The following is a 15,053-nucleotide window of genomic DNA, read 5'->3' as shown; positions in this document are numbered from 1 at the left end:
TTAATTATAGCTGTGAGTAAACAAAAGGCTGCTCAATTTAGATTTTTCAGGGCAACAAGTTACATTTAGTTTTACAATTAATAATAAATAAAATTTACTCTTTGAATTATAGAAATGTATGCATCACTTCTACAGGACAGCAAGGAAAGGAGAAAGATGGGGGATTAAAAGGAACAATATTCAAGGGGGAGGGGAGTAAGAGGAGCCCAAAGGAGAGTGAGTAACAGATGGCTGGAGGCCCACTCAGGGAGTGCAAGAAGGAACAAAAAAGGAAAACAAAGACAGAAAAAGAAACAGAGAATAAAGGGTTCCAGGAGGAACTGCATCCCCCCACCGTCTAACTTACTGGGATAGTTCTACTAAGGGCTTTTAATAAATACTGTTGTATTTCTCCAACAGTAAGCATATATGGGAAAGTACTCTACCACCTCATGTAAATGCAATCCAAGGAGGTGGAACCCAGGCGCCCCCCTCTTCCAGCCCCACTTCAACGGCCCACTAGGGCAACTGCCAGCCTAGCCTTTTTTCATAAGGTTTTATCATATTATTATTTGTACAGAAGTAACATAACCAGATTAGAGAAGATGCATAAAATCAGAGGGGTAACAGCAAGTCACCAGAGTATACTGCCCTAACACAATCACTGATAGCATTTTGGTTTATTTCTTTGCCATCTCTATTCCTTCATCTTTTTCAGGCGTAACCAGAGTGCCGTATCAAATCATAAATTATACGCGCTGCTTGGATTCAAACGGATCTGAGCATCTGGCTGGGAAGAGGAAGAACCCCAGGAACCCATTTTCAGGAAAGACCAAGAAGAAGTAACCAACATTTACATGGAGTGTTTGCTGACACTCTTCTAGACACACACACATTAACACACTGAATCCTACCCCCGGAAGAAGGCTCTGTTATGACCCGCATTTTGCAGATGAGAAAGCAGAGGCAAATTAAGCAACATGCCCCAAGTCATGGACTCCTAAGCAGAAGAGTCAAGTCTCCAAACCAATACTTTGTCCAGAGCCGGCCTGTAACCACGACACCACACTGCCTCCCACTGAGGCCTGTAAGAGTGAACCACGCTCCATCACACTTGTCCCAGGCGCAAAGCCTCAACGACCAAAGAGCCATTATTTCAGTGGAGTGAGGTGTGTGTAACTCACACCGGACCCCTCCACTACCCCCAAAGCCTTCAGTGTGTATTTGGAGAAGGTGCCAGAGAGAGGGGGGCAAGGGCTTAGCCACTGCAAGAGCCAAAGGTGGCCCTGCTCAAGACCCATCCCAGTAAGGGCAGACAGGGCTTCTCCAGACTCAGAGAGCAAGGCCCCAGTCTGAGCAGGACCCCGATGTGTCTAGCAGAAGCCAGTGCGTGGGGTAATGGCAGCACTCAGATGGGGGGGTCGGGGGGGTCGGGGATGGAGGATGGACCATAGCCCAGTTCAAGCCACATCACAGAGGTAGCTCTCTTCACTTGAGCAGTTTCATTTGAGGAGGAAGGAGAACATACTGATCCAAAATAAATATTTTCATGTCATCGCAATTCACACAGTATGTAATACCACTAGGATGATGGTTTACTAAGAGGCAATAACAAAAAATTTAAGTCATTGATTACTAAAATTTCCATTTATCTACCATTCACAGCAGAGCCCCATCTCAGGGCTTCTGAGCTTGGTTTGGTTTTCACTGCCTGGAAAGCTCTTCAGGCTTCTCTCCCCTCCAGCACCAACTCAGCCCCCAAGTGGTTGCACAAATGTCAGTGTCCTCAGACCCGCCCTCCCTGTATCCACAATCTAGTGTCACCTCTCCCCACCCTTCTTATACTCACAGCCCCCTGTCCTTTTCCTTCACAGCACCCATCACAACTCATAAATATGTCATAAATATCTGCATTCATTTCTGCAAAGTCTCTCCCTCCTCATACGCCGTGAGAGCAGAAACCATGTCTGCTTGATCACCAGTAAAGATTCAGCACCTAGTGTAGTAGTGCGCACTAGGCGCCCAAACATCTGATGAATGAATGAATGCATACATTAAAGAACGAAAAGTCACCTCCCTTTACTTCTAAAGGTATTACAGTAATTTTATTTATTTTTTTTAAAGGAACAGTTTTTATTTTATTTTTTTATTATTTTTTTTAGTAATCTCTGCACCCAACGTGGGGCTCAAACCCACAACCCTGAGATCAAGAGTCTCATGCTCTTCTGACTGAGCCAGCCAGGCATCCCTACAGTAATTTTAAAAACTGTGACATTTCCGGGGCGCCTGGGTGGCTCAGTCGTTAAGCGTCAGCCTTCGGCTCAGGTCATGATCCCAGGGTCCTGGGATCAAGCCCCGCGTCGGGCTCCCTGCTCAGCGGGAAGCCTGCTTCTCCCTCTCCCACTCCCCCTGCTTGTGTTCCCTCTCTCACTGTGTCTCTCTCTGTCAAATAAGTCAATAAAATCTTAAAAAAAAAACTGTGACATTTCCATTACAGGTTGGTATTTTGTGCTCTATTAGATAAGCCACCCAACTTCAGGCTCTAAGAACAAACAAAAGTTTAAATGTACACTTGATCAGCCAAGAACCATCGATAAACAAATACAAAATCAACACCATTCTTGTACACCAGTGACACCAGTCAGAAATATGACACGCAATTCAATTCCCATGACCATTCACAATGACCACAAAAACCATAAAGCACCTTGGCACAAATCTAACAGAAGACATAAAAGAGTTTTACATGTAAAATTATAAAATTTCATTGAAGGACATAAAAGACATAGATAAATAGAGAGGTGTATCAGTTTGCAGATGGCAAGCCATGAAGCCCCAAAGATGGCAATTCTCCCTGAATACTATCTAAATGCAATGCAACACCAACAACACAAAATTTAAACACAAAAACAAAAACAAGCCCCATGCTTGGGTAACATGTACAAGTTTACCAGTGGAGAAAGAGAAGAATACAATGTGTGTGTGATCCCTCAACAGACACAAATATGGAAAATGCCACCTTTGCGAATTCCAGCAATTTAACTATTATAGGTACGCAATGTTACTTTCAATATTCTGACTGTTTCAAATATTTTCTCTTTTTTTTAAGCCGTGAACTTACATAAATGCTGTAAGTTCAGAAGAGCAAGAGTCTGGGGGAAACCGACAAAAATGATTAACACAACTGGGTTGTGAAAGCTGTGTAACAGGCGGAGAGGGGCTTCCAGGGGGAAGGAAAGACCCAGGAGAATAAATGAGGAAACAAGGATAAGATACATCTGAGAGTGAACCAAGTGTGGCTCACATCAAACAAGTATTCTCACAAAAAGTCAGCTAGTAATGGATCTAGAAATGGTACCGTGAAGGAATGATAGCAGTGTGATCATATAATGGGCCCGCCCAGAGTGGTCCAATGGTCACACAACGGGGACACGTGCATATTGTATCTCTCTCTGGGATAATCACAGTCTGCAGTCACAAATAAAAGGCCATGAGAAGCCTTTCTGCAAAGAAACTTATTCAAAATGTTGTTTAGCCAACACCTACTTCTCCAAGGATACCTTTATCACTATACACCATTTACTCACTTTATGGGTATTTTTTCAACTTACTAATTTTTATGGAACAACCCACTTTGGAAATTGCTACATTCTACTAACCCAGCCTTTTAGAGGGCTGAGCCAGAATAGAGGCTTAAGGATTTGGAAATAAAAGGCAACAATCAACCAAACATAACAACCGACTGGATGAATGGACGGGTCACAGAAAATCGGGAAGTAGGTAATGCTTCTGGAATCCCAAGCCCAGATGATGATTAGGAATGCTAACAGTACAAACAGTGAAGTCAAAAGAGGATCAACTATTAGGGAATGGGCACTAAGCTTGAATTTAGATGGGTTTGGGGAGACAGTGAGATAGTCCCCTAGAAGGAAAATTGAGCGAGAAGAGACTACAATCAAGTTCCCAGGTCTATCCCCAGTCAACTTTATGAGCCTGAACAAGTCTTAAATACAATGAAGGGGTTACAGCGGTGACCTTTAGGCTCTTTCAACTTTAACACTCTACCATTCCAAAAATTGGGCACTTGGAAGTCAAAATACCAGTACTATCAAGTTCTACCTTTAAAGGTGTGAAATGTATAGAATATAGAATAAAAATAAACAATTCAAGAATTTGAACATAATGAACTTAAATATATCAATGAGAAAAGGCTTTTAAGAGATTATGTAATTATAGATGTTGAAGAGATCCAGGAACCCTACAAAGCCATGAAGTTTAACTCTGTGCCTCCCCGCCGACAACGTCACAGAATACTTGGTATTCTGTTGCTGCACAAGGCCAACGCCTGAATCTGACCCAGCGTGGCAGTTCATTTATTTTTATGAATACATCTCAACACCCTGAAGATTTCGAGGCAAATGAGAACTTTCTCCTAGATGGCTCACCACATCAGGGTAGATCAAAACTGTGGTCAACTTATTACAACTGTGAGCACAGTGCCTACAAAGCACTAGCCTTGTGCACTGGGTTATAAAAATTTATAAGCCCAGGGTTTACAAAAATTAAGCTTTTCATAAGAGCACTTAAGCTGGGATTCTAAAATGAATAAAATCGTGATGATCCTTTTGAAGTACTTTCAAAGGAAAAAATGATCAGCTAAGAACTGCGAATAGCATTGCAGGGTCTAATAATAAAGAAATTTCAAAGGAAGCAGCTCTCAGGGAGGAGAGAGAAGAGATATTGGAAAATGCACGCAGGGCTGGCAGGGATTTTTTAATCAAGGTCGAAAATTTTTTGGAAAAAAAACAAGAGTTTTTGTTGTTGTTGTTTGTTTTGGTTGAAGTGTATGAAAAATGCTTTTACGAAACCAGCAGGAAAATGACAGGCACACACAGAGTTAACAAAAGCCAATCGTTAACAATCTGTTCCATTGTCTTTTCAATCCCATTTTCGAAGAGCTCTTTAAGGATGCTGAATTTTTTTTTTTAACAAGTTTAAAACTGTGTAAGATACAATTTCGAATTGTACTCTCATTTTCACACGGCAAGATGAAGCCACCTGGGCAATTTCCAAGCCTCCCGAGTCCTCGCAGGATCGATGGGAAAGTCCCTGGAAGGTACACACCTGGGTTCCTCTTGGCCTCTCAAGCTATCAAGGAAAGCCAGGCACCTGGTATTTTTAGAAGCTCAGAGTTTATCTGATAAGCAAAGTAAGAATGTCAATTTTCACTTTTCTCCAGACTTCAACTTCTAAAACTGCCTGTCTTGAAAGAATATAAATTCCATACCAACCCTCTTCCTCCCCGCCTTGTCCAAAGTCTTACTCCCTAAGCCCCAGCTAGGCAGTGGTGCTCACACCATTTCATTCATATACATCAGACCCTGAACTCCAGCTGGATGCCCAGCAGCATACATACTGCTCTTGGATAGACTGGAGACCAGAGGACCAGACAAAGCCCCTGGAAACTCCCAAATGGCCATCTAATTCCTGTAGCTAAGGAAGTGCTGGGAGAGGGTAAGAAAGATCACCAGGCAAGCTGGATCCTCACCAGCAGGCTGAATCTTGTTCACCAAGTCACCCTCATTTGGGGGAGAATGAGGCACCATGGAGAGCCAAGCACAAGGCCCAGAAAAGGAGAAACCGAGAAGCATTTCAACCAACCCGCCCAGCTCTGGACTGGCCAAGGACACCCACAGGAACCCTGACTCCAGGTGACAAAGGAAGCAAGCCAGGAGGGAGAGACTGTCAGAGCAGGCTCTCCCTCGAACTCCTTAAAACAACTTCCTTAAGAGTGGCCCAAAGCTTCAAAGAACACTGCACCATGAGCAACATGTTCTGGAAAGCACACAGTCTTGGGCTTAATCTCTACCAGCCCTGGGTAAATTACTCAGTTCCCTCATCCACAAGTATCTCCTACTGAAGGACTGCAGTGAGGATTAAATAAACAAGCTACAGAAAATATCCAGGGGGCGCCTGGGTGGCTCAGTCCGTTAAGATTCAGACTCTTGATCTCAGCTCAAGTCTGGATCCCAGAGCTGTGAGTTCGAGGTAGACAGGAACTCCACTGGATGTGGAGCCTACCTTAAAAAGAAAAGAAAACAAAGTGCCCAGGATGAGGCCTGACACAAAGAAAGCACCCAACACTTGACGAACAATAGCATGAACATCATATAAATATGAATGATTCATTCTTTGGGGACTCGGCATTTCTTGTCCACAAGGCAAATATGGCTGAAGTCCGTGAACAGCCTTAGCAGGAGTGACTCGACAGCCAGGCTGACCACAGAATGAGGACAGGATGCTGGCAGGTGGAGAGGGGAGGAAGCGGGAGCCACCAAGGACCTACCCGGGGCCAGAGCCAGCCACGTGACTCGGGGCCTTCTCCCATGGAATGGCACTTTATACATCCTCAGAATCCAAACAGGATCCCCCACGCTCTCCTCCAGGATGCTGCTTCCTAACATCCCAACCAACCCAACCTTCAGAGGCAGGTGTTCGGAGACCTGACCCCTTTCACGCCACCAGAGGCTGGAGGAAATGAAACCACCGAGGACAAAGCCGGAGCGGGCACCGTGCTCGGTCTCCTCCCACTCTCTCGCTTTTGTTTGTTTTCAGCTTTTGTCTGGGCAGCGAGTGTTGGTGTGGCCTTGGTCACCACAGCTGTCACAGTCATTTTCTTCATTTCCCCAACATCCACTCTGGGCACGGTGGCCTGCCCTGCTGTGTCCTTTGAGGCACAATGGATTTCCTTTATTGCTTTTTAATGCATGGCCTCCCATCAACCATGTGCTTAATAAAATATGGATGGATGAAGAAGGTACTGACAGCGGAGAAGAAATCTACGAAAGGTTATAGGAGCGAGATGCTGTGGGGCATCCTTTATCCTGCTCAGCGGGTAAGCTGGAAGGTGGTCCCTGATAGAGCCCAGCAGACCACGTGTCTGCCTTCCTCCAAATATCCAGTGAAGGGGGATTTAATGACAAGAGACAAAAGTTACTGCACCTACACCACAGTCCCTGAAGACCCCAACTGATGTCCTATCATTATTTGAAATAATTAAACAAGTAAAGATAGAACTTTCAGTCTTTACAATCTTATCTTTGAAACAAACAAACAAAAAAACCCAAAAAACCAATATTGACTTTTCCATTTGCCCAGGAGCATTCTAGAGAAACCCATAAACAATCAATGATGCCAAGTGTTAAAATCCATTCCGCTCCTGCACTCGGCAGTCACTCATGGGTCAAGGTCAGGTGTCTCCTGCCCACGACCACTCTCCATGCCACCCCCAGGACTGGAAACCACTTCCATTCCCTTTTCACACGGACACCTAAGCTCACTTCCCCTGTGGGTACAGGATGAGCCCAGAAATTCCATGGAATATGTGTTCCCATGAGCACAGAAATTTGATGATCTCAGAGGTACTGTAAAGAAAGACCCCTGACACTTCCCTAAGGAAGAATGTCTTCTGTAAAAGGCGACTGCCAGGCCCAAAATGTGCTGGGAAAATCCACGGCCTGCTGCTGCGTATGTTTCCAATTCTGATGTCCCACTTCCTCCTTATAATCACATTCCTTTCCTCCGTATTTCTCTTCTAAAAAGACACTCTGGCATTGGGTCTCCAAAGTGTGCTATTCTATGAAAGGCTGTAATATAAAAAGAGCTAAAATGGATTTCGATAAATATGAAATGCTTAGACACTATGTAAGATCTATTCCATTCCACCCACTTTTAAATGTTTCCAAAAAGAACTTATTTTTAAATGTTGGCAGCCTAACTTCTTAAAAATAAAGTTGCCTTCGCTTAAAGCTTATTCGCACAGGCCATCACACAGCATAAAGCTTTTTAGCAAATACACTTTTAAGAGTTGTGACGTAACTAACTGTGACTTCCAAACCTATCTCAGGGGTTTCTCTCTTTTTTTTTTAAGATTTTATTTATTTATTTGACAGAGAGAAAGAGAGAACACGGCAGAGGAAGGGGCAGAGGGAAAGGGAGAAGCTGCAGGGAGCTCACCATGGGGCTGAATCCCAGGACCCTGGGATCATGACCTAAGCCAAAAACAGATGCTTAACCGACTGAGCCACCCAGGCGTCCCCAGAGAGGTTTCTGAAAGGATCGAATATGGTAATACTCGGGAAAGTGGTAAGAAATTTGCAAAAGGCCAATCAAATAGATATTCAAGCTGCTGTTATTCCAGTTTTTTTTAAAGATACCATACCATACAGCATTTACTTAAAAAGAATATGGACTTTGGAATCAGAGATGGGAGTTCCAATTTCACCTCCAACATTTACTAGTTACCTACACAAGTAGGGTGTTAAGAGGCAAGCTGGTAAACTCCCTCAGCCTCGCTTCAACTGTCAAGTGGATATAATACCCACTTTAGCAAGTTGTGAGGATTCCTACAGTAATGTATGCAAAACCCATTATACATAGTAAACACTTACTAAATGATAGTGACAATTATTGTTAGGCTATTTAATGAAAATCCAAATATCCAGCTATTAAAAAATAGGAGAAAGGAGGGGGGAAGAGGGAAGAACCTCACCCAAAGGGGGGACAAATGCTAAAAACATGGATCTCACACTCTGAGGATCCCTTCTTCGCCAAACCACTCCTACCCCCCACTCCTTCCCCACTGAGGTCAGAAGCTCCTCTTTGCTTTGCATAACTGTGCAGCAACCCGGGAGAGTGAGTCTTTAACACCAGGCTTGACAAAGTGATGATTCATCCCAACCCATGAAGGGGGTGCAGCCAGTAGTCAGCCTCACCACACAATGGGAGACCCACGGGGAGAGCCTGTGGCCAGAGACAAGCTATGTAAGAGAACCCCCCCACCCCCACCTCTGTGTCTCCAGGAGCAGTTAACACAGTCTCGGGCTTCCTTGTTGTTAATGTATATTCCGATGAGTAGCTGGGAGGAATCCAACTGTGCTATATTTTACAAAACAATTCACAACATAAATGAAAAGTCCAAAATGGCAACAACAACAATAACGAAGTCTCCCTCTGTTCCCTCTGTTTGCTGCCTGTGGCACCATGTTTTGCTAGGCAGTGTGTTAGTTATAACAACAAACAGCTTGATGGTTGGACAACATCCCACTTCAACTTCACAGCATAATGGCTCCTGAGGACAAGTCCCACTGCTTCTCAGCCTGGCCTGAAAATGTAACCGCATCCCCCACGAAAAAAGACAAACCCTCAGCAGCAGCTTTATACAGCTCTTTTCCATTACCACTTCGTGGGCAGGAAACATTTTTTCCCCCTGGAGTAAGCTCCTAATTCCCCTTCTAAGGTTAAGAGGCTTTCAGACTTGGTTGTCTTAAATTGAATGCCCAGTGGGGCGGTTTAACCGTGGGTCCTCAGAGTTGTCAAAGAGGAAGCGCTGGGTCATCTGCCACCCCTGCCTGCAGCCAGACGACTAGAACTGGATGTCTCCTCAATTATCACCACAGTAATTCGAACCTTCGGTCCGACTTTGGGATCCTTCCACCAGTGTCCCATAGGCACAAACCATGAATGCCTGGAAATGTCAGCCTCCTCCCCAAACTGTTTCTCTTGGAATATCCCATTCAAAGACACTCATCATTCAATCCCCCTGGCTCCCTCCCCGGGTCAACCCTTCCTCCTGGGTTTCTTGATTCCAATCTAGAAAAGGGTCACTCAACAAATGTCCACCATATTACATTTAATTCTACCTCCCCCTAAAAAAAAAAAATTCCCATTGACCATAATGGTATGAGTTCTCTTTCTTATTCCGGGTGGCCCACACTAGGGAGTGAAAGCACAGAAGCAGTGGGTCTTCAACTCAAACTCCGGACATTGGGGTGTGTGGGGTGTGTTTTCTGAGAAAACCTGCAAAAGGGTTTTTCAACTCAGTGTTACATAATCTGATTCATTTATTTAGCAATGTCTAATTTTATAGCGGTTTCCCCTCAAACATTCCCGGAAAATTGTTAAACTATATTACAATGGAGAAAATTATTTTATGTCAAAATCAATTCTATAAAATTTGCCTCCTACCCATTCAAGCCAATATCCACTAGCTACACACACAGGTCCACGGGCACACAAATACCCTGATCCCTAACAAGAACAAAAACAAACAAAAGTCTTCTTCCAAAGTAACTAAGATTTGACTTCAGCAAACTAACCCTGGGAGCGCCTAGAACTCAAGGAAGTGCACAACTTATTACGGCAATAAACGCTCGGCCGGTCTGAACAAAGCATTACAAAGGAGCTCCAGAAACCCACACGGCCCGTGGACAAAATGTTGCGTGTTGGCAATGAATTCTCCAATGCACTCTCATCAACCCCTTCCCAACCCTCTTCCCAGCCCCAGCAAGCACCCTCCAGGACTCCGGTTCCTAATCTGGTTTTCATTCCGGCCCCGCTCCCTCCCCTTCTCTCCCAACGACCGTGAATCAATCCCATCCCGGGCAGGAAACGAGACCCAGGGCAGCCCCCTCCGCCGCGGCGGAACAAAGGAGCACAGCGCAGCTGCACGCGCGGGACGCCCCATCGGGTGCTGGACCCCCTCTCCGCTGCCGCCGCCGCCGCCGGGGCACGCCGCACCTGAACCCCACTCCCCAGGACGCCCCATTGTTCTCCCTACGCTTTCCTTCCCTGAGGCGGCCACTCCGTGCCCTCCATAGAACCAGGGGGCCAGGAAACAGCTGTGGGCCAGAGAAAAGGAGGGGGTGTGGGTGAGAACGAGGAAGATCTGGGTTCCACTTTGCCCACAGGTACAAGGAGGATGGCGCAAAGTAAGAGCAACTTAGTTTACAATCCTTCTTCTCCCCACCCGCCCCCGAAGCAACTGCGGAGTCACGACCACCCCGCGCGACCTCCAGCGTGCGCGGGTTCTCGCCGCAGCGCCGCCGCGCCCGGAGGAGCGCGCCTCAGCCCCCGCTGCCCCGTGCCCCGCGGGCTGCGGCGGGGCCACGGGCACCTCGGGCACAAAGGCACGAGGCGCCCGCTCTACTGCCCCTGGCGGGCCGCGGCCGGAGCGAGCGGACAGGGCAGGGGAGAGGGGGGAAAGCGCTCGCGCTACCTCGCCGGGCGCCGCTCCGCCTCCTGGTCGTCCTCGCGCTCCCGGACGCGGGCCCACCGCGAAGCTGCGGAGCTCCCGCGGCGGCTGCTCGACGGAGGCTGCTGCGCGGACGCTGTCCCGCGGCTGCCGGCCCTCTGCGCGCCCCGCGCTCCCACACCGCCTCCACGCGCCGCGGCTGGGCTCCGGTGCGCGCCCGACTGCGGAGTGCTGGGCGCCTGCGGAGAGCTCGGCGGCGGCGGGAGGCGTGCGGCCACTCCCCTCTCCCCCGCAGACGGAGGGGCTGGCCGAGGGGCGGGGGCGGCGACCTCGCCGCCTGGGATTCGCCCCTCCGCGCACGGGCAGGACCCGGAGCCACCGCCTCCGAGCCGACTCACCTCCGGGCGCCCGGTGCCGGCTGCACAGCGCCCCCCGGTGAGCGCGAGCGGCAGCCTGCGCACCCGAGGGCTAGCCTAGATGGGGCCAGGAACGGAAGAGAAGAAAGAAAGGGGAGGCGTCCTCGCTCAGCACCCACGGAGAGAGCACGGCCCTTATACCTGTTTTACTCCTGAATTTACTGACATCAAACAAGAAATGTAATAACTGGGAAGGGGGGACAACTAGGCGGCAGCCTGGGGGCGAATGCCAGCAAAGACTGGGAGTGTTCTCAATTGCTCCTTCTGCCCTAGATGAAAAAGTTCGGCTACCCAAGAATATCAGAAAGGATTAATTTGACCGAAAGAGAAAGGAATTGTATTGAGTAGCAAAGTATCCTTTTACTTACAAGGTTTTTAATATCTCACATTATGCTCAGTAGAAACTGGCCAATTCTCTGCTACAAAAAAAATACAAGATAGATAAAAGGAATTTTAAATACCCATATGTATCTGAAAATAGGGCATCCATGGCCACTGGGTAATGATCAATGATGGGGTATTAGTCCGCATATTATTTAAGCATGTTGGAGGGACCAGAGAGTCAGAACCTCCAGCTTCTCACTCCAGCCTGCCTCTTGCCTCCTGGTGCAATTTAGAACAAGCCACTTGACCCAGGTCCCGGTTTCCTCATCCCGGGGGAGGGCAGGGTGCTCCTCCAACCTTACTCACTGGGTGAGGTGAGGATTACTTGGCTAAGGTGTTCAAAGCAATGTGGGCACAGTAATTATTACTCATGATTCTAACTACTTTATCCTGTAATGAAATAAATTGCCATAAATGGGGCCAGGTTTAAATGGACTGACCTATATCTGGAAACTGTCACTAAAATGAGGTGAACCAAAGAATTCATACCATATATAGTAACTCTGTTCCCAGAGGCATAAGAACCACAGGCACTGGGATTTGTCAAATGTCACCAGTAGAGTTTGGAAAGGTGGCAATTGCCCAGACTCTATCGGCTTAGAAGTGTATCATCACTGATGACACTATCTGCATCAAGTCAGATCCGCGGAAGACATGATAATGGGGTAAAGCTAAGGTATATTGAGTATCAGGTACTGTTCCATTCTTGTTTAATCCTCACCAAAACCTGACGTAGGTTTCTTTCTTGCTCTTATTTTATGGGCAAGGAAAGCCAAAACCAGAGAGGTCTTCCAGCTAATACGTGGCAATGGTGGTTTGAAGATAAGTCCACAAATTCTTTGACACTCCTCCCATTAAAGAGTGGAGTCTGATTGCCTTCCTCTTGAATATGGCTGAACTTAGTGGCTTGATTCTAATGAATAGAACGCAGCAGGAGCGATGCTGTATGACTTCTGATTCTAGGTGGTAAAAGGAGCTACAGCTCTCAAACCTGGCCCTCTCTTGGAGCACTCACCCTTGGATCGTGGCTGCCATGCGATGAGGAAGCTCAGTCTACATGCAAGGTCAGGGCTAGATGTTCCAGCGGATGGTGCCAACTGAGAACCCAGCCTACAGCCGGATATGTGAGCTCCTAAGGCTTTGGGATGACCCCAGCCCCAGTCACTGACTGACCACAGTGCATAAGAGACCTGGAGAGAGGGCGCCTGGGTGGCTCAGTTGGTTAAGCGACTGCCTTCGGCTCAGGTCATGATCCTGGAGTCCCGGGATCGAGTCCCGCATCGGGCTCCCTGCTCAGTGGGGGGTTTGCTTCTCCCTCTGACCCTCCTCCCTCTCATGCTGTCTCTCATTCTCGCTCTCAAATAAATAAAATCTTTTAAAAAAAAAAAAAAGAGAGAGACCTGGAGAGAAACCCTAACTGAACCTCGTCAGTGCCCAGAATCAGGAGCACAACAATATTGAGAGATTGTCTTTGGAGGGGTCGTTACATAGCAGCTGACCCTGGGAACAGTGGCAGAGATGGGATTTGAACCCAGGCAGTCTGACTCCACAGTCTCCACCACAGTCACACTGCCTCGGACGGACCTTGCTAACCTAGACTGATGCACACCAGCCTTCCCAACAGTGTATGGACCTGCTACCCGATGACACATTTAGACTCACTTTTCCATTTTGCCCGTCTGATTTCTGGTTCCAAACAGGTTACTTATAGCAGCTTGGCAATAAGGAAGCCTCTGACCTCTCTATCTGGTCCAGCTTTCCAAAAAATAACAAGTTCAAATGGCAGGTTCACAAATACCAAATGTAAACAAATGGTTTGAAAGAGTGGGGGAAATCTATCATCTTATCATCTTTGAATAGGGCCAAGTTTTCTTAAAAAGTAGGTTTGGAACAAGTATGTGCTGTTAGGACTCCTGAGAAAGCTACACTTAGGAAGATTTTGGAGCTCCTGCCCAAGGAAAAGATAGGGAATTTAGTTATGTGGAAACAATTCTGCCTCTAGAAGGATCTAGCTCTCTCTCCCTGGTTTTCAGCAAATTCAGAAAGGAAAATATTAGAAACTGTTGAACTCATCCTAATAATCACTGAGAAAATGAACCAAGAAGCTATTAGAAAGCCAAAAGTCTTTCTAGAGCAAAGTTCTGCTTCTCTTTCAAAAACACCATTAACCTAGTTTTCATAAATCTCAAAATCCAAACTCCTGAAGACATACCATGAGGTTTTTAAATACTTTTTACCTTCTTGGCTATTCTTTTCAAAAGTCAATCAATCAACAACTTTTGAATTTAAGAGAAGCAGATTACAGTTCTAGTAACTGTCAAGAATGGGTAATAAATCCACCAACTACAAAAGCATTTTTTACTTTCCTATCAGTCTATTTAAAGGAAGCAGAACATATGAAGAAGCAGAAAGACTATTATTATGATTTTAGGGTGAAAAACATACATTTTCATATTACAGGAGTGAAAAGAATATAAGAAGTATACTTTAGGTCAATGAAAACATGCAATGATTTAAATTAAAACAAAAGAAATCCTGCAATCCTTGTGGGAAAATGTAGATATAAAAGTACATTTGTGGGGCGCCTGAGTGGCTCAGTCATTAAGCGTCTGCCTTCGGCTCAGGTCATGATCCCAGGATCCTGGGATCGAGCCCCACATCGGGCTCTCTGCTCGGCAGGAGGCCTGCTTCACCCTCTTCCATTCCCCCCTGCTTGTATTCCCTCTCTCGCTGTCTCTCTCTCTGTCAAAATAAATAAATAAAATCTTTAAAAAAAAAAAAAAAAGTACATTTGTGTGTTCCCAGGAAGAGAATTACCACTAAATGTGTAGGGTTTGTTGTTTTTCTTTTATCTTAGGTGTTTTTAACTTGAGCCCTTTTTATTTTATTTTATTTTTTTTATCTTATTTTATTTTATTTGACAGAGAGAGCAAGAGAGCACAAGCAGGGCGAGCAATAGAGGGAGAGGGAGAAGCAGGCTCCCCGCCAAACAGGGAGCCCGATGCGGGGCTCGATCCCAGGACCCTCGGATCACGACCTGAGTGAAAGGCAGACACTTAACTCTCTGCGCCACTGAGGCATCCCTACTTGAGCCTTTCTTTAAAAAATTTTTTTTAATTCAACTTTGGGGGAAATAAACCACAAAAGGCCCACACGACCTGCTTCTACCTCATTTTGGTGTAGCAAAAGAAATAATGAGCCAGAAGTCATAATTTTATGTGTTCTCACTGGCCCCATCTACA

General features: G+C 46.3%; 1 protein-coding gene across 2 annotated transcripts in view; it reads right to left on the bottom strand.

Annotated features, from left to right (window-relative positions):
* The window catches only part of MYO1B (myosin IB), a 184,324-nt gene extending 173,038 nt beyond the window's left edge, over positions 1 to 11,286 (bottom strand). For both annotated transcript variants that reach the window (XM_064586837.1, XM_064586838.1), the window contains exon 1: positions 11,036 to 11,286. The gene's annotated coding sequence lies outside the window, so the exon portion shown is untranslated. The remainder of the gene's footprint in view (positions 1 to 11,035) is intronic.
* Between the last annotated feature and the right edge of the window lie 3,767 nt (positions 11,287 to 15,053).

Source organism: Mirounga angustirostris, unplaced genomic scaffold (genome assembly GCF_029215605.1).
Source record: "Mirounga angustirostris isolate CCGP_5_RB_7025 unplaced genomic scaffold, mMirAng1.0.hap1 SCAF_3, whole genome shotgun sequence".
Lineage (NCBI taxonomy): Eukaryota > Metazoa > Chordata > Mammalia > Carnivora > Phocidae > Mirounga > Mirounga angustirostris.
This window is presented reverse-complemented; position numbering and strand designations above follow the sequence as displayed.